Genomic DNA, 25330 nt, shown 5'->3' with positions numbered 1-25330 from the left:
CTACTATTACCTATACTACTATTATTATTACTACTACTAATACTATTATTACTTGTACTACTACTATTGCTGCTACTACTACTACCATTATTACTACAACTACTATTACTGCTACTGCTACTACTACAACTACTACTGCTGCTGTCTACTACTAATACTAATACTACTATTGCTACAAATACTACTGCTACTATTACTATTACCACTACTACTTATTCTAATACTACTACTATTACTACTACTACTACTTCTAATATTACTAATATTACAACTACTACTACTACTACTAACACTAACACTACTATTACTACCACTACTTTTACAACTACTACTAGTACTACTAGTACTACTATTACTGCTGCTGCTGCTGCTACTACTACTACTATCATTACTACAACTACTAATATTATTTTTACTTCTACTATAACTACTACTAGCCCTACTACTACTGCTAATGTTAGTACTACTACTACTACTGCTACTACCACTACTACTACTACTATTATTACTTATACTACTACTACTATTATCACTACTACTAATACTACTATTACTTCTACTACAACTATTACCACTACTATTAATACTACTACTGCTGCTACTACTACTAATACTACTACTACTACAACTACTGCTACTGCTACTAATACTGCTACTAATGCTGCTACTACTACTACTACTACTACCACTACTACTACTACTACTACTACTACTACTACTGCTGCTGTCTACTAATACTACTACTGCTACTTCTACTACTAATGCTACTAATACTACTACTATTACTATTACTACTACTACTATTACTTCTACTACTACTACACTACAAATATTACTTCTACTGCTACTACTACTACTACAACTACTACTACTGCTGCTAATATTAATACTAATACTACTACTACTGCTACAACAACTGCTGCTACTACTCCTATTAATACTACTACTATTACTACTACTGCTGCTGTTACTACTACTACTACTACTACTGCTTTTCGAGGAACCAGATAAACATCCACCCTGATCTACCCAATATACTACCTACCCTGTATGTTCAGCTGCTAACCCAACTCTGACAGCAACAGTAAACCAGAAAAGTGGATGAGGTCTCTTAGGTGTCAGTTAACACATAAATTGTTCCCTAATCCCTCATATATTGTGTTGCCATCGCTGCTCTGTCAAAATGTACGTGAGCGCCATTCCTCATCATATAAAGGGGAGTGACAGCTTGAACGCTGAGCACTGCTCAGGAAAAGAAAAAATGGCAGGTGAGCTCAAATGATCTGACGATCATTGCCATGTCCCCTAGGGCAACTCACACGCTAACAGAACTCTCCCGACGTGTAGACATTTAATCTGAGGGTGGTGAAACCCTAGGTTTCTCTGGGGTGGGGAAAGGTGTGTGGAGGGGGGTCACACCTCTTGTTTCTCTCTGTGATATGTTAGCAATGATCTCCAGATGGCATTTGTACACATTGTTGTGTTTCTGTCAGAATGGGCACTGTAGGTAAAGATCACAAGCTCAGGTGCGCTGTCTCTCTCTCCCTCTCTCTCTCTCTTACTCTCCCTCCCTCTATTTCCCTCTCTCTCTCCCTCTCTTACTCAATTCAATTGAAGGGCTTTATTGACATGGGAAACACATGTTAACATTTCCAAAGCAAGTGAAGTAGATAATAAACAAAAGTGAAATAAATTATAAAAATGAACAGTAAACATTACACTCACAGAAGTTCCAAAGGAATAGACACATTTCAAGTGTCATATTATGTCTATATACAGTGTTGTGACAATGTGCAAATAGTTAAAGTACAAAAGGGAAAATAAACAGGAATAAATATGGGTTGTATTTACAATGGTGTTTGTTCTTCACTGGTTGACCTTTTCTTGTGGCAACAGGTCACACATCTTGCTGCTGTGATGGCACACTGTGGTATTTCACCCAGTAGATATGGGAGTTTATCAAAATTGGGTTTGTTTTCAAATTCTTTGTGGGTCTATGTAATCTTAGGGAAATATGTGTCTCTAATATGGTCATACATTTGGCAGGAGGTTAGGAAGTGCAGCTCAGTTTTCACCTCATTTTGTGGGCAGTGTGCACAAGCCTGTATTCTCTTGAGAGCCAGGTCTGCCTACGGCGGCCTCTCTCAATAGCAAGGCTATGCTCTCTGAGTCTGTACAAAGTCAAAGCTTTCCTTAATTTTGGGTCAGTCACAGTGGTCAGGTATTCTAGTTTGCTCCGTTTTTTTTGTATCAATGTATCAAGTAATTATATATTTTTTCTCATGATTTGGTTGGGTGTAATTGTGTTTCTGTCCTGGGCCTCTGTTTGTGTTTGTGAACAGAGCCCCATAACCAGCTTACTTAGGGGACTCTTCTCCAGGTTTATCTCTCTGTAGGTGATGGCTTTGTTATGGAAGGTTTGGGAATCATTCCGTTTAGGTGGTTATAGAATTCAATGACTCTTTTCTGGATTTTGATCATTAGCGGGTATCTGGCTTATTCTGCTTTGCATGCAGTATTTGGTGTTTTTTTGTTGTACAGAGTCTCAATTTGGTGTTTGTCCAATTTAGTGAATTATTGGTTTGTGACTGGATCCCAGACCTCACAACCATAAAGGGAAATGTGTTCTATAACTAATTAAAGTATTTTTAGCCAGATCCAAATTCATATGTTGAATTTTATGTTCCTTTTGATGGCATAGAATGCCCTTCTTGCCTTGTCTCTCAGATCGTTCACAGCTTTGTGGAAGTTACCTGTGGCGCTGATGTTTACGCCAAGGTTTGAATCATTTTTTGTGTGCTCAAGGGTGGATATTCCTAAACTACCCCCAGGGGTATGCGCAATGCCGTCAGGGGTACACCAAATAAAAATGTGATTTACATTTATTTTTTTACTCAGCAAAAAAATAAACGTCCTCTCACTGTCAACTGCGTTAATTTTCAGCAAACTTAACATGTGTAAATATTTGTATGAACATAAGATTCAACAACTGAGACATAAACTGAACAAGTTCCACAGACATGTGACTAACATAAATGGAATAATGTGTCCCTGAACAAAGGGAGGGTCAAAATCAAAAGTAACAGTCAGTATCTGGTGTGGCCACCAGCTGCATTAAATACTGCAGGGCATCTCCTCCTCATGGACTGCACCAGATTTGCCAGTTCTTTCTGTGAGATATTACCCCACTCTTCCACCAAGGCACCTGCAAGTGCCCAGACATTTCTGGGGTGAATGGCCTTAGCCCTCACCCTCCGATCCAACAGGTCCCAGATGTGCTCAATGGGATTGAGATCCGGGCTCTTCGCTGGCCATGACAGAACACTGACATTCCTGTCTTGCAGGAAATCACGCACAGAACGAGCAGTATGGCTGGTGGCATTGTCATGCTGGAGGGTCATGTCAGGATGAGCCTGCAGGAAGGGTACCACATGAGGGAGGAGGATGTCTTCCCTGTAACACACAGTGTTCAGATTGCCTGCAATGACAACAAGCTCAGTCCAATGATGCTGTGACACACCGCCCCAGACCATGACGGACCCTCCACCTCCAAATCGATCCCGCTCCAGAGTACAGGCCTCGGTGTAACGCTCATTCCTTCGACGCTAAACGCGAATCCGACCATCACCCCTGGTGAGACAAACCGCGATTCATCAGTGAAGAGCACTTTTTGCCAGTCCTGTCTGGTCCAGCGACGGTGGGTTTGTGCCCATAGGCGACGTTGTTGCCGGTGATGTCTGGTGAGGACCTGCCTTACAATAGGCCTACAAACCCTCAGTCCAGCCTCTCTCAGCCTTTTGTGGACAGTCTGAGCACTGATGGAGGGATTGTGCGCTCCTGGTGTAACTCGGGCAGTTGCTGTTCCCATCCTGTACCTGTCCCGCAGGTGTGATGTTCGGATGTACTGATCCTGTGCAGGTGTTGTTATGCGTGGTCTGCCACTGCGAGGATGATCAGCTGTCCGTCCTGTCTCCCTGTAGCGCTGTCTTAGGCGTTTCAGTACGGACATTGCAATTTATTGCCCTGGCCACATCTGCAGTCCTCATGCCTCCTTGCAGAATGCCTAAGCCACGTTCACGCAGATGAGCAGGGACCCTGGGCATCTTTCTTTTGGTGTTTTTCAGAGTCAGTAGAAAGGCCTCTTTAATGTCCTAAGTTTTCATAACTGTGACATTAATTGCCTACCGTCTGTAAGCTGTTAGTGTCTTAACGACCGTTCCACCAGTGCATGTTCATTCATTGTTTATGGTTCATTGAACAAGCACGGGAAACAGTGTGAAGGTATTTGGATTTTTTTTATGAATTATCTTTGAAAGGCAGGGTACCATATATCAGGGCAGGGTATATATATCTTTATATTTTTGTAATTTTTTTCACATTTTAAACAGTCCATTTATGTTTTCCAATGGGGCTATACATTTGGGTGAGGTTTTTTTCTCGCTTGTGTAGCCTCGTTTCACTACCAAATATACAATTAAACGATCTAGTGTTCTGTGAAAAAACAACACAATGCAGGTAGCCTAGTCAAGTAATTATCATCCAAAGTGGCAGGTAGCCTAGTGGTTAGAGCGTTGGGCTCACTGAAAGGTTGCTGAGATGGAATCCCTGAGCTGAGAAGGTAAAAAAAAAAGAAAAACACTTGTCTGTCCCTGAACAAGGCAGTTAACCCACTGCTTCCTGGTAGGTTGTCATTGTAAACAAGGATGTGTTCTTAACTGACTTGCCTAGTTAAATAAAGGTTACATTAACTATTACTCGTCCACTAACGGTCCGTATGTAGCTACGGCTCATTCTGTTTGCTCGAAAATTGTTTAAAAAAGTGAGGCCTGCATCCATAGAGACACATACCAGCTCTACTGGTAGTACTGCTACTACCAGCAGTACTACACCTGCACCTGTTGATGGCACAAGTTGTTCTGCTTCCACGAGCACATCCAATGCTAGCATTAGTCATTCTACATTTGTTGTTAGCCCAGCTAGCATGGACACTGACAGTTGTGAATTTGATGCAGCCGGGAAATCACTGAACAACAGACAGGGACAAGGCGCAAATATGATGAGAACTCCATTGATTTGGTTTCACTTACAGTATATTGGGAGTAGTGCCTTTCCCCAGCCACAGTGTGTTATACAGTTGAAGACGGAAGTTTACATACACCTTAGCCAATTACAAATACTCCGTTTTTCACAATTCCTGACATTTAATACGAGTAAAAATTCCCTGTCTAAGATCAGTTAGGATCACCACTTTATTTTAAGAATGTGAAATGTCAGAATAATAGTACAAAGAACTATTTATTTCAGCTTATATTTCTTTCATCACATTCCCAGTGGGTCAGAAGTTTACATACACTCAATTAGTATTTGGTAGCATTGCCTTTAAATTGTTTAACTTGGGTCAAACGTTTCGGGTAGCCTTCCACAAGCTTCCCACAATAAGTTGGGTGAATTTTGGCCCATTCCTCCCGACAGAACTGGTGTAACTGAGTCAGGTTTGTAGGCCTCCTTGCTTGGAAACGCTTTTTCAGTTCTGCACACACATTTTCTATAGGATTGAGGTCAGGGCTTTGTGATGGACACTCCAATACCTTGACTTTGTTGTCCTTAAGCCATTTTGCCACAACTTTGGAAGTATGCTTGGGGTCATTGTCCATTTGGAAGACCCACTTGCGTCCAAGCTTTAACTTCCTGACTGATGTCTTGAGATGTTGCTTCAATATATCCACATAATTTCCATCCTCATGATGCCATCTATTTTGTGAAGTGCACCATTCCCTCCTGCAGCGAAGCACCCCCACAACATGATGCTGCCACCCCCGTGCTTCACAGTTGGGATGGTGTTCTTCGGCTTGCAAGCCTCCCCCTTTTTCCTCCAAACATAACGATGGTCATTATGTCGAAACAGTTCTATTTTTGTTCCATCAGGCCAGAGGACATTTCTCCAAAAAGTATGATCTTTGTCGCCATGTGCAGTTGCAAACCGTAGTCTGGCTTTTTTATGGCGATTTTGGAGCAGTGGCTTCTTCCATGCTGAGCGGCCTTTCAGGTTTTGTCGATATAGAACTCGTTTTACTGTGGATATACAGTGGGGGGGAAAGTATTTGATCCCCTGCTGATTTTGTACGTTTGCCCACTGACAAAGAAAAGATAAGTCTATAATTGTAATGGTAGGTTTATTTGAACAGTGAGAGACAGAATAACAACAAAAATATCCAGAAAACCACATGTCAAAAATGTTATAAATTGATTTGCATTTTAATGGAGGGAAATTAGTATTTGACCCCCTCTCAATCAGAAAGATTTCTGGCTCCCAGGTGTATTTTATACAGGTAACGAGCTGAGATTAGGAGCACACTCTTAAAGGGAGTGCTCCTAACCGCAGCTTGTTACCTGTAAAAAAGACACCTGTCCACAGAAGCAATCAATCAATCAGATTCCAAACTCTCCACCATGGCCAAGACCAAAGAGCTCTCCAAGGATGTCAGGGACAAGATTGTAGACCTACACAAGGCTGGAATGGGCTACAAGACCATCGGCAAGCAGCTTGGTGAGAAGGTGACAACATTTGGTGTGATTATTCGCAAATGGAAGAAACACAAAAGAACTGTCAATCTCCCTCGGCCTGGGGCTCCATGCAAGATCTCACCTCGTGGAATTGCAATGATCATGAGAACGGTGAGGAATCAGCCCAGAACTACACGGGAGGATCTTGTCAATGATCTCAAGGCAGTTGGGACCATAGTCACCAAAAAAAAAATTGGTAACACACTACGCCGTGAAGAACTGAAATCCTGCAGCGCCCACAAGGTCCCCTTGCTCAAGAATACATATACAGGCCCATCTGAAGTCTGCCAATGAACATCTGAATGAGTCAGAGGACAACTGGTGAAAGTGTTGTGGTCAGATGAGACCAAAATTGAGCTCTTTGACATCAACTCAACTCGCCGTGTTTGGAGGAGGAGGAATGCTGCCTATGACCCCAAGAACACCATCTCCACCGTCAAACATGGAGGTGGAAATATTATGCTTTAGGGGTGTTTTTCTGCTAAGGGGACAGGACAACTTCACCGCATCAAAGGGACGATGGACGGGGCCATGTACCATCAAATCTTGTGTGAAAACCTCCTTCACTAAGCCAGGGCATTGAAAATGGGTCGTGGATGGGTATTCCAGCATGACAATGACCCAAAACACACGGCCAAGGCAATAAAGGAGCGGCTCAAGAAGAAGCACATTAAGGTCCTGAAGTGGTCTTGCCAGTCTCCATACCTTAATCCCATAGAAAATCTGTGGAGGGAGCTGAAGGTTCGAGTTGCCAAACGTCAGCCTCGAAACCTTAATGACTTGGAGAAGATCTGCAAAGAGGAGTGGGACAAAATCCCTCCTGAGATGTGTGCAAACCTGGTGGCCAACTACAAGAAACGTCTGACCTCTGTGATTGCCAACAAGGGTTTTGCCACCAAGTACTAAGTCATGTTTTGCAGAGGGGTCAAATACTTATTTCCCTCATTAAAATGCAAATCATTTTATAACATTTTTGACATGCGTTTTTCTGGATTTTTTTGTTGTTATTCTGTCTCTCACTGTTCAAATAAACCTACTATTAAAATTATAGACTGATAATTTCTTTGTAAGTGGGCAAACGTACAAAATCAGCAGGGGATCAAATACTTTTTCTCCCCACTGTAGATACTTTGTACTTGTCTCCTCCAGCATCTTAACAAGGTCATTTGATGTTGTTCTGGGATTGATTTGCACTTTTCGCACCAAAGTACGTTCATCTCTAGGAGACAGAACACGTCTCCTTCCTGAGCGATATGACGGCTGCATGGTACCATGGTGTTTATACTTGCATACCATTATTTGTATAGATGAACGTGGTACCTTCCGGCATTTGGAAATTGCTCCCAAGGATGAACCAGACTTGTGGAGGTCTACAATAGTTTTTCTGAGGTCTTGGCTGATTTCTTTTGATTTTCCCATGATGTCAAAGAGGCACTTGCCGGGCTAAAGTGAGCGTCCAGCCAGGACGGGTTGTGCCAGCTCTACGCTCCAAACCTCCAGTACGCCTCCACGGCCCAGGATATCCTGCACCTGCTCTACGCACTGTGTCGCCAGTGCACCTTCACAGCCCAGTGTGTCCTGTGCCAGCGCCCTGCACTTGCCGGGCTAAAGTGAGCATCCAGCCAGGACGGGTTGTGCCAGCTCTACGCTCCAGACCTCCAGTGCGCCTTCACGGCCCAGTATATCCTGTGCCGGCTCCACGCACGAAGCCTCCAGTGATGATCCATGGCCCGAAGCCTCCAGTGATGATCCATGGCCCGAAGCCTCCAGTGATGATCCATGGCACGAAGCCTCCAGTGATGATCTATGGCCGGAAGCCTCCAGTGATGATCCATGGCCCGAAGCTTCCAGGGATGATCCATGGCCCGGAGACTCCAGCGATGATCCATGGCCCGGAGTCGGCAGCGATGAGCCAAGGTCCGGAGTCTCCAGCGACGAGCCAAGGTCCGGAGTCTCCAGTGACGAGCCAAGGTCCGGAGTCTCCAGCGACGGTCTGCAGTCCGGAGTCTCCAGCGACGGTCTGCTGTCCTGAGTCTCCAGCGACGGTCTGCGGTCCAGAGCCTCCTGCGACGGTCTGCGGGCCAGAGCCTCCAGTGACGGTCTGCGGTCCAGAGCCTCCAGCGACGGTCTGCGGTCCAGAGCCGCCTGTGAGGGTTCCCGGTCCAGAGCCTGCAGCGACGGTCCCCGGTCCGGAGCCTGCAGCGACGGTCCCCGGTCCGGAGCCTACAGCGATGGTCCTCTGTTGGGAGCCTCCAGCAACGGTCCCCGGTTGGGAGCCTCCAGCGACGGTCCCTGGTCGGGAGCCTCCAGCGACGGTCCCCGGTCCAGAGCCTCCAGCGAGGGCTCCCAGTCAGGAGCCCCCAGTGAGGGTTCCCAGGCCGGAGCTTCCGGCGACGATCGGTGGTTCGGTTCCTCCAGCAGTGATCTACGCTCCGGAGTCCGCGACAACGATCTACGGTCCAGAGTCCCCGGCAACAATCCCCGCACCAGAGGCGCCACCGAAGTGGGGGGAGCCTCAAGCGGAGCGGGGTCTGCGTCCCGCACCGGAGCCTCCACCGAGATGAGCTGCCCACCCGGACCCTCCCCTATAGGTTCAGGTTTGCGGCCAGAGTCCGCACCTTTGGGGGGAGGTACTGTCATGCCCTGACCTTAGAGAGTCTGTTTTATTCTCTATTTGGTTAGGTCAGGGTGTGACTTGGGTGGGCAAATCTATGTTTATATTTCTTTGTTGGCCTAGTATGGTTCCCAATCAGAGGCAGCTGTTTATCATTGTCTCTGATTGGGGATCATACTTAGGCAGCCCTTTGTCCCACCTGAGATTGTGGGATCTTGTTTTTGCATTGTGCTGTCTAGCCCTGCAGAACGTTATGTTCGGTTTTGCATTTTCTTGTTTTGTTGGTGTTCATTATTAAAGGAAATGTTGAACGCCTACCACGCTGCACCTAAGTCTCCTCATTCAAACGACGAGCGTAACAAGTGGGTTCTGGTAGTCTTTAATAGTTGATTGTAAGATTTGTATTTGATCATGTATATGTTTTTGCTCTTTGTTCTTTGTTATAGAGCCAAAAAGATTGGAGAAGTGGTTTATCCATACATATCCATTTTGGATAGATACTGTAACACTTGGTGTTTGTTTAGTGTTTTACTATTCTCCTAGTAGTGGTTAGATTCTATGGATTCTTCAATTACATTGAGCTGATTTCTGACGTGCTGTTTCTTCTTTTTCTGTAGTGTATTTCTGTATTGTTTTAGTGATTCACCATAGTGAAGGCGTATGCTCAGGTTTTCTGGGTCTCTATATTTTTGATTGGATAGGTTTCTCAATTTCTTTCTTAGGTTTCAGCATTCTTCATCAAACCATTTGTCATTGTCATTCATTTTGTTAGGTTGTCTGCTTTACAGTTTTAGATTTGATAGGAAAGCGGAGAGCTCAAATACACTGTTTAGGTTTTCTACAGCCAAGTTTGCACCTTCACTATTACAGTGAAACGTTTTGTCCGGGAAGTTGTCTAGAAGGGATTGAATTTGTTGTTGCTTAATAGTTTTTTGTTAGGTTTTTACACTACTTTCCTTCCATCTATAGCATTTCATAATATTATGGAGTTCCTTTGGCTTTGACGCCTCATGATTGACTATTGCTCTGTTCAAGTGAACTGTGATTTTGCTGTGATCTGAGAGCGGTGTCAGTGGGCTGACTGTGAACGCTCTGAGAAACTCTGGGTTGAGGTCAGTGATAAAGTAGTCTACAGTACTACTTATAAGGAATGAGCTGTATGTGTACCTACTGTGAGAGTCCCCTCGAAACCTAACATTAACTATGTACAGACCCAGCATGAGACAGAGCTGCAGGAGTTCTGACACGTTTTTGTTGGTTGTTTTGTCGTAGTTGTGTCTAGGGGGGTATATTTGGGAGGGAATACTGTCACCTCCAGGTAGGTGTTTGTCCCCCTGTGTGCTGAGAGTGTCAGGTTCTTGTCCAATTCTGGCATTTAGGTCGCCACCGACTAGTACATGTCCCTGAGCCTGGAAACGATTGATCTCCCCCTCTAAGATAGAGAACCTGTAATTGTTAAATATGGGGATTCTATTGGGTGGATATAGGTAGCACACATGAGGAAATGTTTCTCTGTGGAGATAATTTCCTTATACATATCTAGCCAGATGTAAAACGTTCCTGTTTTGACTAATTTAATAGTGTCAGGTCTGCTCTTTACCAAATTAGCATACCCCCTGAGTCTCTTCCCTGTTTCACAAGTTTGGTGGATGGGACTACCAGCTCTCTGTAACCTAGAGGGCAACCAGTGGGTCTGTCTCCTTTATACCATGTTTCTTGTAGGATGACAATGTCTGTATTTCCAATTTCTTTGATGAAGTATGGGTTCCTGCTCTTTAGGCCAAAGGCAGATGACCACAGACCTTGTATATTCCAGGATGAGATAGTTAAAACTTTGTGTTCTATAGTGTCTAGTGTTGTTTTTGTGTGGTTTAGGCCCGGACCATTACAGTAGGTGTGAGCAGAGCATGTTGAGCATCTGATATACACTTCTTAGGTCGCAGGATGGGACTTGGGGTGGGGTGTAATAGTGGGGGTTGGGCCTGTTGCTCTGCTCACGGCCTGGGCATATGTGTGACTGTCATGTTGTGGTCCTTGCTGAAGGGGCGGGGGCATGGGGGGGCAGAAGGGGCATAATACAGATGTGGGGGGACTATATAGGGTGTGGCTAGAGTTTGTTTGGGGAGGGGTCGACTGGTTGGGGTGGGGATGTGGCTGGTGGTGCTATGGTCTGGGTGTAGGTCCTCTTGGTGCAGATCCTCCCAGGAGAGGCCACTGCAGTTCTGGGACGGTGTCTCGCTAGTCTGAGCAGGGTGTCCGTTTCTCTGTTGCTTCTGTGTGAGGTGCTGGGGCTGCGGTTGAGGGTGATGTTCTTTAGGGTCCTGGCAAAGGTGGGTAACTGCTGCCTTGTAGAGGTCAACCTGGTCATAAAGGCTGTTCAAGAGTAGTGGTGGGCCAGGTAAACATTTGGTTTTGAGGCACAGTCCCAGGAAATGCTTGCATTCACTTGCTGTATGGTGGTAGGATTAAAGTCATTTAGTAGTATCAGGGTGGAGATAACCACTTGTGCGTTGGGGAAAGTGGAAGACGCTTTTTCAATTACTCCCTTGAGTGCTGTGGGCACCCATTCCTACTGGGCTCTCAGGTTGTTTGTGCCTTATGATGTGGCTGGGGGACCCTAGTCGGTCCTCTGACAAGAGCTCCATGGGACGCCGGGGTGTTCGGACAACAGAGTTTAGCCACTTGTGTTTTGGAAAAAGTTACTTCTCATCAATGTATTTCCCATTTGATTCAATGAGGAGCACAATCTCTGTCTTTTGTCCTCAGTGGGTGTGGGGGTGTTGTCTCGAGAGCTGACGGGGCCTGACGGGGCCTGACGGGGAGGTGGATCCTGCCTTGTCTGTCCTGCTGTGGTGTTAAGACTGTGGTCGAGGTCTGACGTGGGCTGTTCTGTTGGTTTCTCCGGGGGTGATGGCTAGCTTTCTCACCTCTTCCTGCAGTGCTGTGTGTTCCTCTGTTAGCTGTGCCATGTGCTCCTCTCTCTCCTCCTTAAGTTCTCTCACCTCGGACCGGAGGGCAGCCAGCTCTGTCAGACAGCCGTCTATCTCCACCTCCAGCCCTCTGGGTACTGTAGAGGGGGTGGTGTTGTGCTGGTTCGTTTGTCTGTGCTGTCTGGATTGTGTGGACTAGCTCTCTGAGCTCCAGCATGTCTCTCTCCAGCTCTGTGAATGTATCCCTCTCAATGATGGAGGAACAGTGCAGTTGTGGGACCCGGGTGTGTTCAGCGCTGGGGGGGTGACTATCCTCGTCTGCAGGACAGTTTGAAGAGGTGTGATCAAACTCGCTCGGGGTGGGGGATTCGTCACCAACAGAAAGCTTCTCCTGCCTGATTCTGTGGAATTACTTTTGGAAATGTATGAAGTTGTCCTGCAACACCACTGTTCCATTCTTGTACACGTTGATATCCCTCAAGTGGTGAGGGGGCTGTGCTTCGGCAACGTGGGTGGGGTTATATCTTGCCTTGTTGGCCCTGTCCATGGGTATCGTCGGACGGGGCCACAGTGTCCCCTGACCCCCGCCTGTCTCAGCCTCCAATATCTATGCTGCAATACTCTATGTGCCAGGGAGCTAGGGACAGTCTGTTATATCTGGTGTAATTCTCCTGTCTTATCTGGTGTCCTGTGTGAATTTAAGTATGCTCCCTCTAATTCTCTCTCTCTTCTTCTCTCCCTCCCATCCGGAGGACCTGAGCTCTATGACCATGCCTCAGTAATACCTGGTCTGATGACTCCTGGCTGTCCCCAGTCCACCTGGTCGTGCTGCTGCTCCAATTGCAACTGTTCTGCCTGCGGCTATGAAACCCTGACCTGTTCACCGGACGTGCTACCTTGTCCCGAACCTGCTGTTTTCGACTCTCTTTATAAATACATTTGATTGATTGATTGATTGATTTGAGGGTGGCTCAGTCTCAGTGTCCTCATTTTCCAATATTCAAATGTTCCACCCTTTTCCAATACCTTCTCTCTTAAAAGAGGGTTAGTGTGCTCTTATAGCTGTGTGCCATTACCAGGGATAGTCTGTGTGGAAGACTAGGTTGCTTACGTTCCCATTTTTGTAGCAGTCAGCAAAAAGTGTCTCTGGATTGTCTATGAGGAGCTTTTCTTTGTGCTCTTTCTGTGCCTTGTCATTTTTATATCCAAGGGGTACTGTACAGAGGGATGTCATGGAGCAAGGGGCCAAAGAGGCCTCTGCATTTGGGTGGGGGAGGAACTCTGCTGCCATTGTTGGGCTCAGGGGCTCCACACCACTCATTTCACACCTCTCACTTCACACTTCAGTGCTAATTAATGTTGCAGTTGTTTCCTAGCAAGCTTGGTAGCCTTTTAACTTAGCATTCAGTCTTCATAACGTTAAATATCTAGAGTTTATTGTGTTGTTCTTTTCACTCTAGGCTTTCAAAGTAGCTTCAGACTGAACATTACTTTTCAGTTCCAGGTTGGATGGTGTTTTCGGGGTTCTGTTGTGCTTAATTTTGCTGGTTGCTGGTTTTTCAGAAAGTTTGCTGGATCGTCCTTAGCAGTAAGAATCCTTGGTAAATAAAATCCTTCCAGAATCATTCCAGGTAATTTTGTTCAAAATCAGGTTGGAGATTTGGAGTTCCGATTTGGAGTGAGGGTTATGTTGTGGAGGGTAGTATCCTGTATACCTTAAATCTATGTTTTTGTAAAAACATGCAATGACCTCTTTCAATTCAATTTCATTTCCTTTCTCTCTCTCTGCTTTCTCTCTCACTCTCCCTCTCTCTCCCTCTCCCTCGCTCTCTCCCTCTCGAACTCCCTCTCTCTCTTTCTTTCCCTATCTCTCCCTCTGCTCTCTTTCTCCCTCGCTCTCTCTCTCCCTCTGCTCCCTTTCTGCCGTTCTCTCTTTCTCTCTCTCTCTATCTCTCTCTCTCGCTCTCTGCTCTCTCTCTCTGCTTTCTTTCTCTACCTCTCTCTCAATACTCTCTCTCCCTCTCTACTTTATTGCTCTCTCCCTCTGTCTCTCTTTCTCTGCTTTCTCCCTATCTCCCCCTCTCCCTCTCTCTCTGCTCTCCCTCTCACTCTAACGCTCTCTCCCTCTCTCTTTCGCTCTCTCTCTCTCCCTCTCTCTGCTCTCTCTTTCTTTCCCTCTCTTTCTTTCCCTATCTCTCCCTCTGCTCTCTTTCTCCCTCGCTCTCTCTCTCTTTCTGCTGTTCTCTCTCTCTCTGCTCTCTCTCTCCCTCTTCTCTCTCTCTTAGCTCTCTCTCTCTCTCTCTCCTGCTCTCTCTTTCTCTCTCTCTCTATCTCTATCTCTCGCTCTCTGCTCTCTCTCTCTGCTCTCTTTCTCTACCTCTCTCTCAATACTCTCTCTCCCTCTCTACTTTATCGCTCTCTCCCTCTGTCTCTCTTTCTCTGCTTTCTCCCCCTCTCCCTCTCTCTCTGCTCTCTCTCTCACTCTCACGCTCTCTCCCTCTCCCTCTCGCTCTCTCTCTCTCCCTCTCTCTGCTCTCTCTCTCTCCCTCTCTCGCTCGCTCGCTCCCTCTCTCTCTCTTTCTCGCTCTGCTGAATCTATGGTTGACCGTGTAGTTCTCTAGGCCAGAGTCAGAGTTGGTGTCCAAATTATTGCCACAGATCAGAGATCACTTCACTGATTTGGGGTATTTATGACAACATTGTCTAATCCATGGTTTATATGCGATTACAACAAAGCCTGCTGGAAATCCTGGGGAGGATTCTGGAGCTTCCAACACCGTGATTCTGTACACTGACCATTCCTGTCTGGTGAGAGAGGGGGATGGGCTTGCCCATCTGTGTGTGTGTGTGTGGAGGAGTAGACTGTCTGTCAGGTGTTGGTACTCACATTAGTCACGTAAAAACAAAGCATTCTGGGAGGCGCTGATGGGCGACACAAAGGGAGCATCCAGACTCCCCTCTGCGTCAAACGATACCCGATCCCCTCTCTCTCTCTCTCTCTCTCTCTCTCTCTCTCTCTCTCTCTCTCTCTCTCTCTCTCTCTCCGCTCTCTCTCTCTCTCTCTCTCTCTCTCTCTCTCTGTGTTTATGTGTGTGTGGCGAGGGGGGTACTGGGGATGGGAGCGTCTTATTGGCTGCCAGGCTAGGGTCACAGTGAGGTCGAGACTTACGTGATGGATGGACTACTCTGTCTCTACCCTGGGTTTCCTTCTCCTCCCTCTCCCTTGCGCTCTCACTCTCTTCCTAAATTGTTTTCTCTGCTGCGGTCTCCATCTCATGCTCTCTTTCTTTCTTCCAATTCCCTCTCTTTATCTCTTCCAGTGTCTTTCTCTCTCACTCTCTTTTTTTCACTCTCTGTTTAAAATAAGATTCCTTGCAATATCTCTAAATGCATTTCATTTTAATGCATTTTCTCGCTCCACTCCTTCTGATTCAATTACCCTCTCAGCCTTTCTCATTATTTTACAGATCACCGTGTCTCTCTCCCCTCTCCCCCCAGTCTTCCTCTCTCTTACAGATGTGCTGGTCTTCCATCAGTCATTTCAGGTCTAAACCAGAGAAACCTCATCACATGCCCTTTCACTCTCTGCTCCCTCAAGCCCTCATCTCTTTGTTCTCTCTTCCCTCCACCCCTTCTCTCTCTGTTCTCGCTATCTCTCCACTCTCTCTGTTCTCTCCATTCCTCCATCCCTCCTCTCTGTTCTCTCTCCATCCCTCCTCTCTCTGTTCCCTCCATCCCTCTCTCTGTTCTCTGTTCTCTCTCCATCCCTCCTCTCTCTCTTCCCTCCACCCCTTCTCTCTCTGTTCTCGCTATCTCTCCACTCTCTCTGTTCTCTCCATTCCTCCATCCCTCCTCTCTGTTCTCTCTCCATCCCTCCTCTCTCTGTTCCCTCCATCCCTCCTCTCTCTGTTCCCTCCATCCCTCTCTCTGTTCTCTGTTCTATCTCCATCCCTCCTCTCTCTGTTCCCTCCATCCCTCCTCTCTCTGTTCCCTCCATCCCTCTCTCTGTTCTCTGTTCTCTCTCCATCCCTCCTCTCTCTATTCTCTCCATCCCTCCTCTCTGTTCTCTCTCCATCCCTCCTCTCTCTGTTCCCTCCATCCCTCTCTCTGTTCTCTGTTCTCTCTCCATCCCTCCTCTCTCTATTCTCTCCATCCCTCCTCTCTGTTCTCTCTCCATCCCTCCTCTCTCTGTTCCCTCCATCCCTCTCTCTGTTCTCTGTTCTCTCTCCATCCCTCCTCTCTCTATTCTCTCCATCCCTCCTCTCTGTTCTCTCTCCATCCCTCCTCTCTCTGTTCCCTCCATCCCTCCTCTCTCTGTTCCCTCCATCCCTCTCTCTGTTCTCTGTTCTCTCCATCCCTCCTCTCTCTGTTCCCTCCATCCCTCCTCTCTCTGTTCCCTCCATCCCTCTCTCTGTTCTCTGTTCTCTCCATCCCTCCTCTCTCTATTCTCTCCATCCCTCCTCTCTGTTCTCTCTCCATCCCTCCTCTCTCTGTTCCCTCCATCCCTCTCTCTGTTCTCTGTTCTCTCTCCATCCCTTCTCTCTCTGTTCTCTCCATCCCTCCTCTCTCTGTTCTCTCTCCATCCCTCCTCTCTCTGTTCCCTCCATCCCTCTCTCTGTTCTCTGTTCTCTCTCCATCCCTTCTCTCTCTGTTCCCTCCATCCCTCCTCTCTCTGTTCTCTCTCCATCCCTTCTCTCTCTGTTCCCTCCATCCCTCCTCTCTCTGTTCCCTCCATCCCTCCTCTCTCTGTTCCCTCCATCCCTCCTCTCTCTGTTCTCTCTCCATCCCTTCTCTCTCTGTTCCCTCCATCCCTCCTCTCTCTGTTCCCTCCATCCCTCCTCTCTCTGTTCCCTCCATCCCTCCTCTCTCTGTTCCCTCCATCCCTCCTCTCTCTGTTCCCTCCATCCCTTCTCTCTCTGTTCCCTCCATCCCTCCTCTCTCTGTTCTCTCCATCCCTCCTCTCTCTGTTCTCTCTCCACCCCTTCTCTCTCTGTTTTCGCTATCTCTCCACTCTCTCTGTTCTCTCCATTCCTCCATCTCTCCTCTCTCTGTTCTCTCTCCATCCCTCCTCTCTCTGTTCCCTCCATCCCTCCTCTCTCTGTTCCCTCCATCCCTCCTCTCTCTGTTCTCTCTCCATCCCTCCTCTCTCTGTTCCCTCCATCCCTCCTCTCTCTGTTCCCTCCATCCCTTCTCTCTCTGTTCCCTCCATCCCTCCACTCTCTCTGTTCCCTCCATCCCTGCTCTCTCTGTTCCCTCCATCCCTCCTCTCTCTGTTCCCTCCATCCCTCCTCTCTCTGTTCCCTCCATCCCTCCTCTCTCTGTTCCCTCCATCCCTGCTCTCTCTGTTCCCTCCATCCCTGCTCTCTCTGTTCCCTCCATCCCTCCACTCTCTGTTCCCTCCATCCCTCCTCTCTCTGTTCCCTCCATCCCTGCTCTCTCTGTTCCCTCCATCCCCCCCTCTCTCTGTTCCCTCCATCCCTCCACTCTCTGTTCCCTCCATCCCTCCTCTCTCTGTTCCCTCCATCCCTCCTCTCTCTGTTCCCTCCATCCCTCCTCTCTCTGTTCCCTCCATCCCTCCACTCTCTGTTCCCTCCATCCCTCTCTCTGTTCCCTCCATCCCTCCTCTCTCTGTTCCCTCCATCCCTCTCTCTGTTCCCTCCATCCCTGCTCTCTCTGTTCCCTCCATCCCTCCACTCTCTGTTCCCTCCATCCCTTCTCTCTCTGTTCCCTCCATCCCTCCTCTCTCTGTTCCCTCCATCCCTCCACTCTCTGTTGTCTCCATCCCGCATGCCTTCATCAGGAGGCCTGAAGACTGCTGAGGAGAGGATCTTTAAACTGAGAGACTAGGCCGGTAATAGCCTAATTATTACCATGTAACTACAGGTGAGACTTGCTTCTAATCCAATAAAAATAAGAACGTCATTGGCTGCTCACTACTTGATGGGCCCATGAAACTGATGTTTATTGAGCTAAAGTTCACCCTTGGGAGCAATAAACAGTACCATTCACTCTCTTTTCATTGCTTTATCGTTTGACATGTTTAGGTGGATATAATTCCTGTATTTTCAATTGTTCATTATAGACAATCTTCAATGACTTAACCTGACCTAGTTAACCAAGCTCCCGAGTGGCCCAGCGGTCTAAGGCACTGCATCTCAGTGCTAGAGGCATCACTACAGACACCCTGGTTTGAATCCAGGCTGTATCACAACTGGCCATGATTGGGAGTCCCATAGGGTGGTGCACAATTGGCTCAGTGTTGACCTGGTTTGGCCGGTGCAGGCCATCATTTTAAATAAGAATTTGTTCTTAACTGACTTACCAAGTTAAATAACGGTTCAATAAAAAACCTGTCCACGTAGGGTTGTAAAACGCTGCTAACTTTCCCAGAATGTCCTGGTTTCCCAGAAATCCTGGTTGGAAGATTTTCAGAATCGGGGGAATAAGCAGGAAATCTGAGAATACTCCAACCAAAAACGTAAATGTACAACACTATACCTTGTGTGAAGCAGCAGATGTAACTGGTCTAGAGATAACTAGAGTATCTTTTTTTAAAACTGCATTTCCAGCCTAACGCTACATCACACATTCTACAAGCAACATCAGAGAGACATAATGTCATCTCTCACACTCTTTCTCTCATCACCGTTCTCTCTTTATTTTTTTCTCGATCATACTGTCAATCCCTCCATCGGCTCAATCCCTCCATCGGCACCCGGAGACCCACATCTGTCGATGGTGGAATTCATTTTGTCTGCCACTCAGAGGGGAGGGGTCAATGGCTGCCGACGTGCCAATAACCAGACTACCCTGATGAGTTCTGTCTGTCTGTCAGCCTGTCTGTCAGCCTGTCTGTCAGCCTGTCTGTCAGCCTGTCTGTCAGCCTGTCTGTCAGCCTGTCTGTACATCTGTCTGTCTGTACATCTGTCTGTCTGTACATCTGTCTGTCTGTACATCTGTCTGTACATCTGTCTGTCTGTATGTCTGTTTGACTTTCAGGATCTGGACGTATGTCATTGCATCATGTGGGATGTGGGTGCACCTGTGTGTGTGTGTGTGTGTGTGTGTGTGTGTGTGTGTGTGTGTGTGTGTGTGTGTGTGTGTGTGTGTGTGTGTGTGTGTGTGTGTGTGTGTGTGTGTGTGTGTGTGTGTGTGTGTGTGTGTGTTGTCTGCCTGCCTGCCTGCCTGCGTGCCTTCAAGAGTGTCTGTGTATATATACAGTGCTGTGAATATGTATTTGCCCCATTTCTAACGTTCTCGACATTTGTGGGTTTTCAACATGAACTGCTCGCTTCAAGTCCTGCAACAACATTTCAGTTGGGATTAGGTCTGGACTAGGCCATTCCAAAACTTCAAATTTGTTGCTTTTTAGCCATTTTCCTGTGGACTTTATTGTGTGTTTTGGATCATTGTCTTGCTGCATGACCCAGCTGCACTTCAGCTCCAGAGCTGACAAGGTAAAAATCTGTCGTTCTGCCCCTGAGCATGGCAGTTAACCCACTGATTATGGCAGCCCCCCACATCTCTTTGATTCAGAGGGGTTGGGTTAAATGCAGAAGACACATTTCAGTTGAATGCATTCAGTTGTACAGCTGACTAGGTATCCCCCTTTCCCCTTTCCTTTCAGCTGGCAGATGGATGGCCTGACATTCTCTTGTAAAAGTTTCTGATACAGAGCAAAATTCATTGTTCATTATATCAAGGCAAGTCCTCCAGGTCCTGAGGCAGCAAAGCATCCCCAAACCATCACACTACCACCATAAGGTTCTTACTGTGGAATGCAGTGTTTGGTTTTCGCCAGCCATAATGGGACCGATGTTGTCCAATAAGTTATACTTTTGACTCATCTGTCGATAGAACATTCTTCCAAGAGTCTTGATGATCATCCAGGTACTTTCCAGGTGCTTTTGACAAACTTGAGTCAACTTTTTGGAAGAGATGGGTCCCATTGTGTCTGGTGAAAACCAAACACTGCATTCTACAGTAAGAACCTTATACCAAAATTCCTCCACAGCGATGTGAGAGACTGATCAACAAGGGCCCAAGGGCCTATTGCTGTGAGCTTTTACTTGTACTGTGACATCTGTTCAGTGTGTGTGTGTATATATATTTGTGTGCGTGCGTGTGTATGTGTGCGAGTGTGCGAGTGTGTGTGTGCATATTTGTGTGCGTATTTGCGTGTGAATACCTGTGTACCTTCAGCTGTCCTGTCCCTTTCATACTGTGATGGCTGCTGATGACGTCATATCATCCCTTTATCACACGTTCCTTATCATCATCTGATGACTCTTCTTCGGCTCTCTGCCTAAAGAAGGGAGCGGCGGTGAGTACAGACGTCTGGCATACCTGAACACAGAAACACAGTGTTGTTTGATGATTTCTTCATAACATAGGTAGGCCTATAGGTCAATGTATACAAGGTGAAATAGCTCCACAACCACATACAGACAGACAGACAGACAGACAGACAGACGGACACACACACACATAGCGAGAGAGAGAGAGAATTTCAATGGTGGATGTCTCAGATCTGTTTAGCATGTTCAAACATCACCTCGTGCTATTCTTGTCATTGAGCACTAATGCAAAACCCCAAACTGTTTATGGCATATCCCTTGGATACACTATCCATTTCACAACATTGATTCATGTTGAGAGAAAAAAAGAAAGAAACGTTTTGGGAGAAAACTGGCTCTGTGCTGTCTACTCCCGAAATGAGTCTTCCTTTGATAGAGAAAAGTCTGAAGAATAGAACACTAAATGGACAGATTAATGATAAATAACGTTTCAAACTTCTGAGAGGGTTATAGTTTATAAATGGAACGCATTAAGTTGAACAAATTGTTGAAAGAGTGTGCGCGCCAGCCCGAATGTCCACGCCAGCCTCCCTCAATCACTCTTGCGCAGACGACATCGATAAACACAACAGAAGTCCAGAAACCAAGGCTTGCTGGGAAAACGAAGAATCAAACAAAGTTAAAAACTGAAGTAAACCGTTGAAAGGAATAGATATTTATTTTTGTTGCTACCAATGCATTTCAGAGTTGCATCAATCAGACTCATCTCAAAATGTCGGAGTGAGTTGAGAAAACTTTATCACGCACAGTAGTATTTGTTTTCTCTTAAGATTATTTAATGTTTTTATCAAGTGAATTTTGTCAGATAATATAACCATCAGTTTTACATGTTATTGAAAATGTAGTGGTTTGTGCCAGCTTTTTTATTTCCATAATGTTAAGCATTAACTTCTTTCAATAAAATTGAAAAGGGGAGATTGCAACCCACAAATTGTAGGGCCTATATCGGAATTGCATATTATAACATTAGTTTATGTATTGGTCTAATGGTTACAAAAACAAATTACAAGAAATCGTTTCTAGAGACATTAGCCTACTATTACTATGATCTTAACGATCCAGTTGAAAGAGAAAAAAACGGAAATTACGATATTATATTAGACGCTTCCTCAAATAATTAGTTTTGGTCTAAAGCATTCAATTAATCTATTTTACAAAAGATAATCCAAAAAATAAACAAACGAAGTTGGTATGGCAAATGTGCTAATACCTTTTCTATTCAGTTAAATCAGTTAAAACCACTTGTTGAAAGTTAATATAATTGGACTATGGTACTTTTACCGCCGGAAAAAAAACGGTTGGTTTGGAAACGAGAAAAATGATAACATTAGGCCTCCCCCCTAGAATGTATCAAGACAAATAGAAATAGGCCCGACATATTTAGATTTCACTTGAAAAGTTCATGTGAGCACTCAAAAAGCGTTTTTACATTTGGATAATAAAGTGTTACATTACATCCTCCAATGATCAAGTTGTTTTGCACAAACTGGTCCAAATCCAGGATACACGATGAAATATTTATTCCATTTCATAATCTACGGCACCTCTTTATGTCAAAAGTTATAAACATCTATTCCCCCATCACAAGGCCGTAATTGTTTACGTCAGACATCTATCATCGACCACTGTTTATCCGCGAGCCTAACGGTGCCATCAACCAGGCTTACACAAGAACACGCCACGTGAGCAGAATCTACCGGCCGGAGTCAGTGAAAGGGTTCTTCTAACATACCTTGATTCTGAGGTCATACTTGTTAAAACGTGAATTATACCTACAACAGATGTGTCCTGCTAAAACCGAGAAGGAGTATTGCTTTGTAGCTAGACTGTGACTTGTTGTTTGCCCAGTGTGGTCTTTAAACTGCTGTTTGGGTTCGGGGCTGCTGTGACAAACGGCTTCGGAGAGAGACGGTGACCGCCGAATGACCCCAGGTTTCTTTACTTTGTGTTTTTAATTCAAACCTCGTCGCCCTGGTACCCAGAGGTCATACGGTGTTCGTCGCCCTGGTACCCAGAGTTCATACGGTGTTCGTCGCCCTGGTACCCAGAGTTCATACGGTGTTCGTCGCCCTGGTACCCAGAGTTCATACGGTGTTCGTCGCCCTGGTACCCAGAGTTCATACGGTGTTACTGCTAGTGTGGGGGAACGTCCAGTGGTTCCAATGGCCTCGTGTAGGCTAAAGAAAGAAAGAAGAGAATAGCGGATAGGCCTCATATAGACAGACGGATATGAAACTCCAGGCAAAAACGACACATGTTGGTAGCCTATAAGCCTACGGCTGGGTTATTTTGGTAAATATTCTGTATTTTGAATTCAATTGCATACAGACCTAGCCTATATATCATAAACTGACATAGATATGGATAATAGCATGCATTATAGAACTGCTGTAGAGCAGTTGCTAAAGATAGCCTACGTTGACTATAGTAGTGAAACTCAAACCATAGTAATATCTGATTGGTCGTCCTAATATTGTAATATTATTGCATGAAAATACATTTACAATTTAACCATGGACCAATTTTGAAGCATTAAGATTATCGAATGAATGTTGCAAGAACAACGTTTTATTTTAAATAGTATTGGAAATTATATTTTCTGTTTTGGCCATTTATTTTGGATAAAACTCGAACATTATAGTATAAATGTAATTTATTTTGAGTTTCAAATTGTCAAACTACAAGTAAATAAATAAAACCGTGTTTGTGGACTAATACACGCCTATATACTCTGGCACAATTAGGTGGACATGTTTAACAATCACATACATGTATTTTCCAATAGGCCTGTGTTAATACGTGTCGTTAATTCCCTGTGCTTCGTGCAGTATTGGCGTTTTAAACAAGTCTACACAAGTAATCTCATTAATGATTTCATAAGCACGACCCTGCACGATGACACAAACGATATAGAGACGCCAGCTCTCTATCCTCATGGCAAACAGCAAATATAATACCAACGGTCATTTTGTAGAAATGAAACCAAAACAAGGACCTAGGTTTATTTTAAAAGAATATTGGACAGATTTGTGGAATTAAATATTATAGAAAATGATCTCTTAAAATGAATACATTGTGATCAATTGGCTTTACTGAAAATGATCTTGCATATTTCTATAATTTCAAATAAAATATTTGAAGCAAGGAAAATAATTGTATTTTAAATCATGTGAAACAATGAGCTGATTTTGGATATGCTACAGGCTCGACATTGGTGTAACATGTTATCGTAATGTAACATTCAAATAGGCTATTCACAATGTTACATTCAGTGAAAACAAATGTCATGTTAGCGGGTCAGATTTTGAGTAGTGAAAACGTCAAGTTAATGAACTGACTATTGGGAACTTCTGATCACATACGGACCCTTGTATGTAAAAAATTTAAGGACAATTGTGTATAAGGAAATAGCCTATATGTATATCTAAATAACATATATATTTAAACTGTGTATACAGCCTAGGGCCTAAAACAAGTGGTAGGCAGGCCTATGTTTCAAAGTGGCTAGACGACCGACAAACATGACTGGCCTGGTCTATCAACCAACACAAATCCAAAACCCCTGATGAACATCATTGTTTATATGTATGACTATTTATACAGAAAGACCCCTAGTATTCAGGAATGACGGTGTCTTTTAGGATTTTACCCTCACAAAAAAAGTAAAATGGGACAACAAGATGTCAATGTCTAATCAAACAATCCTTATTTTTTTGTCCAAAACTGATCAGATGGTCCCATAATTTCAAACCAATAAGGAGATTGTCTATCATTAGAAATAACTTAACGTTTCCCAAACTCTTCACGGAAATAAAACATCAGCATCACTTACGTTGCTAGTCCAATCGGTTTCCGCAATCTCCTGGGAGCTCGAGCTACCGGTCCATGCAGCCTGGCGAGGCCTAGCCACAATAGCAGCTCTGTCAGGTGGATCCAAGGTAAAGGTGAACGTCGGTCATTAATCATGACTCGATTTCAACCTCGAGTTCTTCCTTTTATGGCAGGATCGACTCGCACCCTGCACACGAGGAATTACAGCATTAAAAGAAAGAGAATGTATGGCAGCTAGTAGACATGTTTTGCCTGAAAAACGTAACGTGAAGTGTTCAGAAGAAAGTTTACACACTGGTTCTTTAAAGAAAAATCTGTCGTTTTAGACCAGTGTGTAAACTTACTGATTTGTGGCAGCTTGAAACTCATCCAATTCAAACCAATATTTGGCTTTGCCACTTTCTAACAGCAACTAACCAAATACTCATGGTTGCAATCCAAATAGAAAATATAAAAGAAAAAGGCAGGTTAATGGAACTGTGGGTGTGTTCGGTGTGAGAGTAGTGAGGAAGGTGAATTGACATACTGTTTTGGTTTATTTTCATATCATTTTCATATATTTATTTTCCTCAATGGAAGCTATTGAAATGAGGAACAATAAAGGTGTAAGTACCAGCCCACATGTATCCAAATAATACACACTAAACCCAGTTAACATTTGAAAATATACAGGCCCGCTGTATTTGTATGATTGTTTGATTCAACATCGCTTATGGGAGATGAAGCACAAGTAGTCCTACCGCAGTCCTTTGTTGTTGAAACAGTGTGTGTGTGTGTGTGTGTGTGTGTGTGTGTGTGTGTGTGTGTGTGTGTGTGTGTGTGTGTGTGTGTGTGTGTGTGTGTGAGAGAGAGAGAGAGAGAGCTCCTGACTTCATTGCTGACTTTATACTCTCCAGTCATTATGACAGACACGCATCTTCCGGTATGACACCTTACAAGTAAGGCATTAACATATTGACATGTCTCTATATTTATTGGACATAAGCCTACATCTATCTAATAAATCAATGGACATAAGCCTACATCTGTCCTCT

The 25330-nt window shown here is 45.1% G+C and overlaps 1 long non-coding RNA gene across 2 annotated transcripts in view; it reads right to left on the bottom strand.

The window, feature by feature from the left end:
* Positions 1–25016, bottom strand: part of LOC106570517 (uncharacterized) — a 35073-nt gene extending 10057 nt beyond the window's left edge. Inside the window, exons 1-2 of one of the 2 annotated variants that reach the window (XR_001320689.2) lie at positions 24298–25016; positions 20305–20454 (exon numbers count right to left, since the gene is read on the bottom strand). This is a non-coding gene — a long non-coding RNA (uncharacterized lncRNA). Of the gene's footprint in view, positions 1–20296; positions 20455–24297 lie in introns of both variants that reach the window. The other variant, XR_001320688.2, reaches the window with a different exon arrangement.
* Between the last annotated feature and the right edge of the window lie 314 nt (positions 25017–25330).

The sequence above is a fragment of the Salmo salar genome, chromosome ssa14 (assembly GCF_905237065.1).
Source record: "Salmo salar chromosome ssa14, Ssal_v3.1, whole genome shotgun sequence".
Classification (NCBI taxonomy): domain Eukaryota; kingdom Metazoa; phylum Chordata; class Actinopteri; order Salmoniformes; family Salmonidae; genus Salmo; species Salmo salar.
This window is presented reverse-complemented; position numbering and strand designations above follow the sequence as displayed.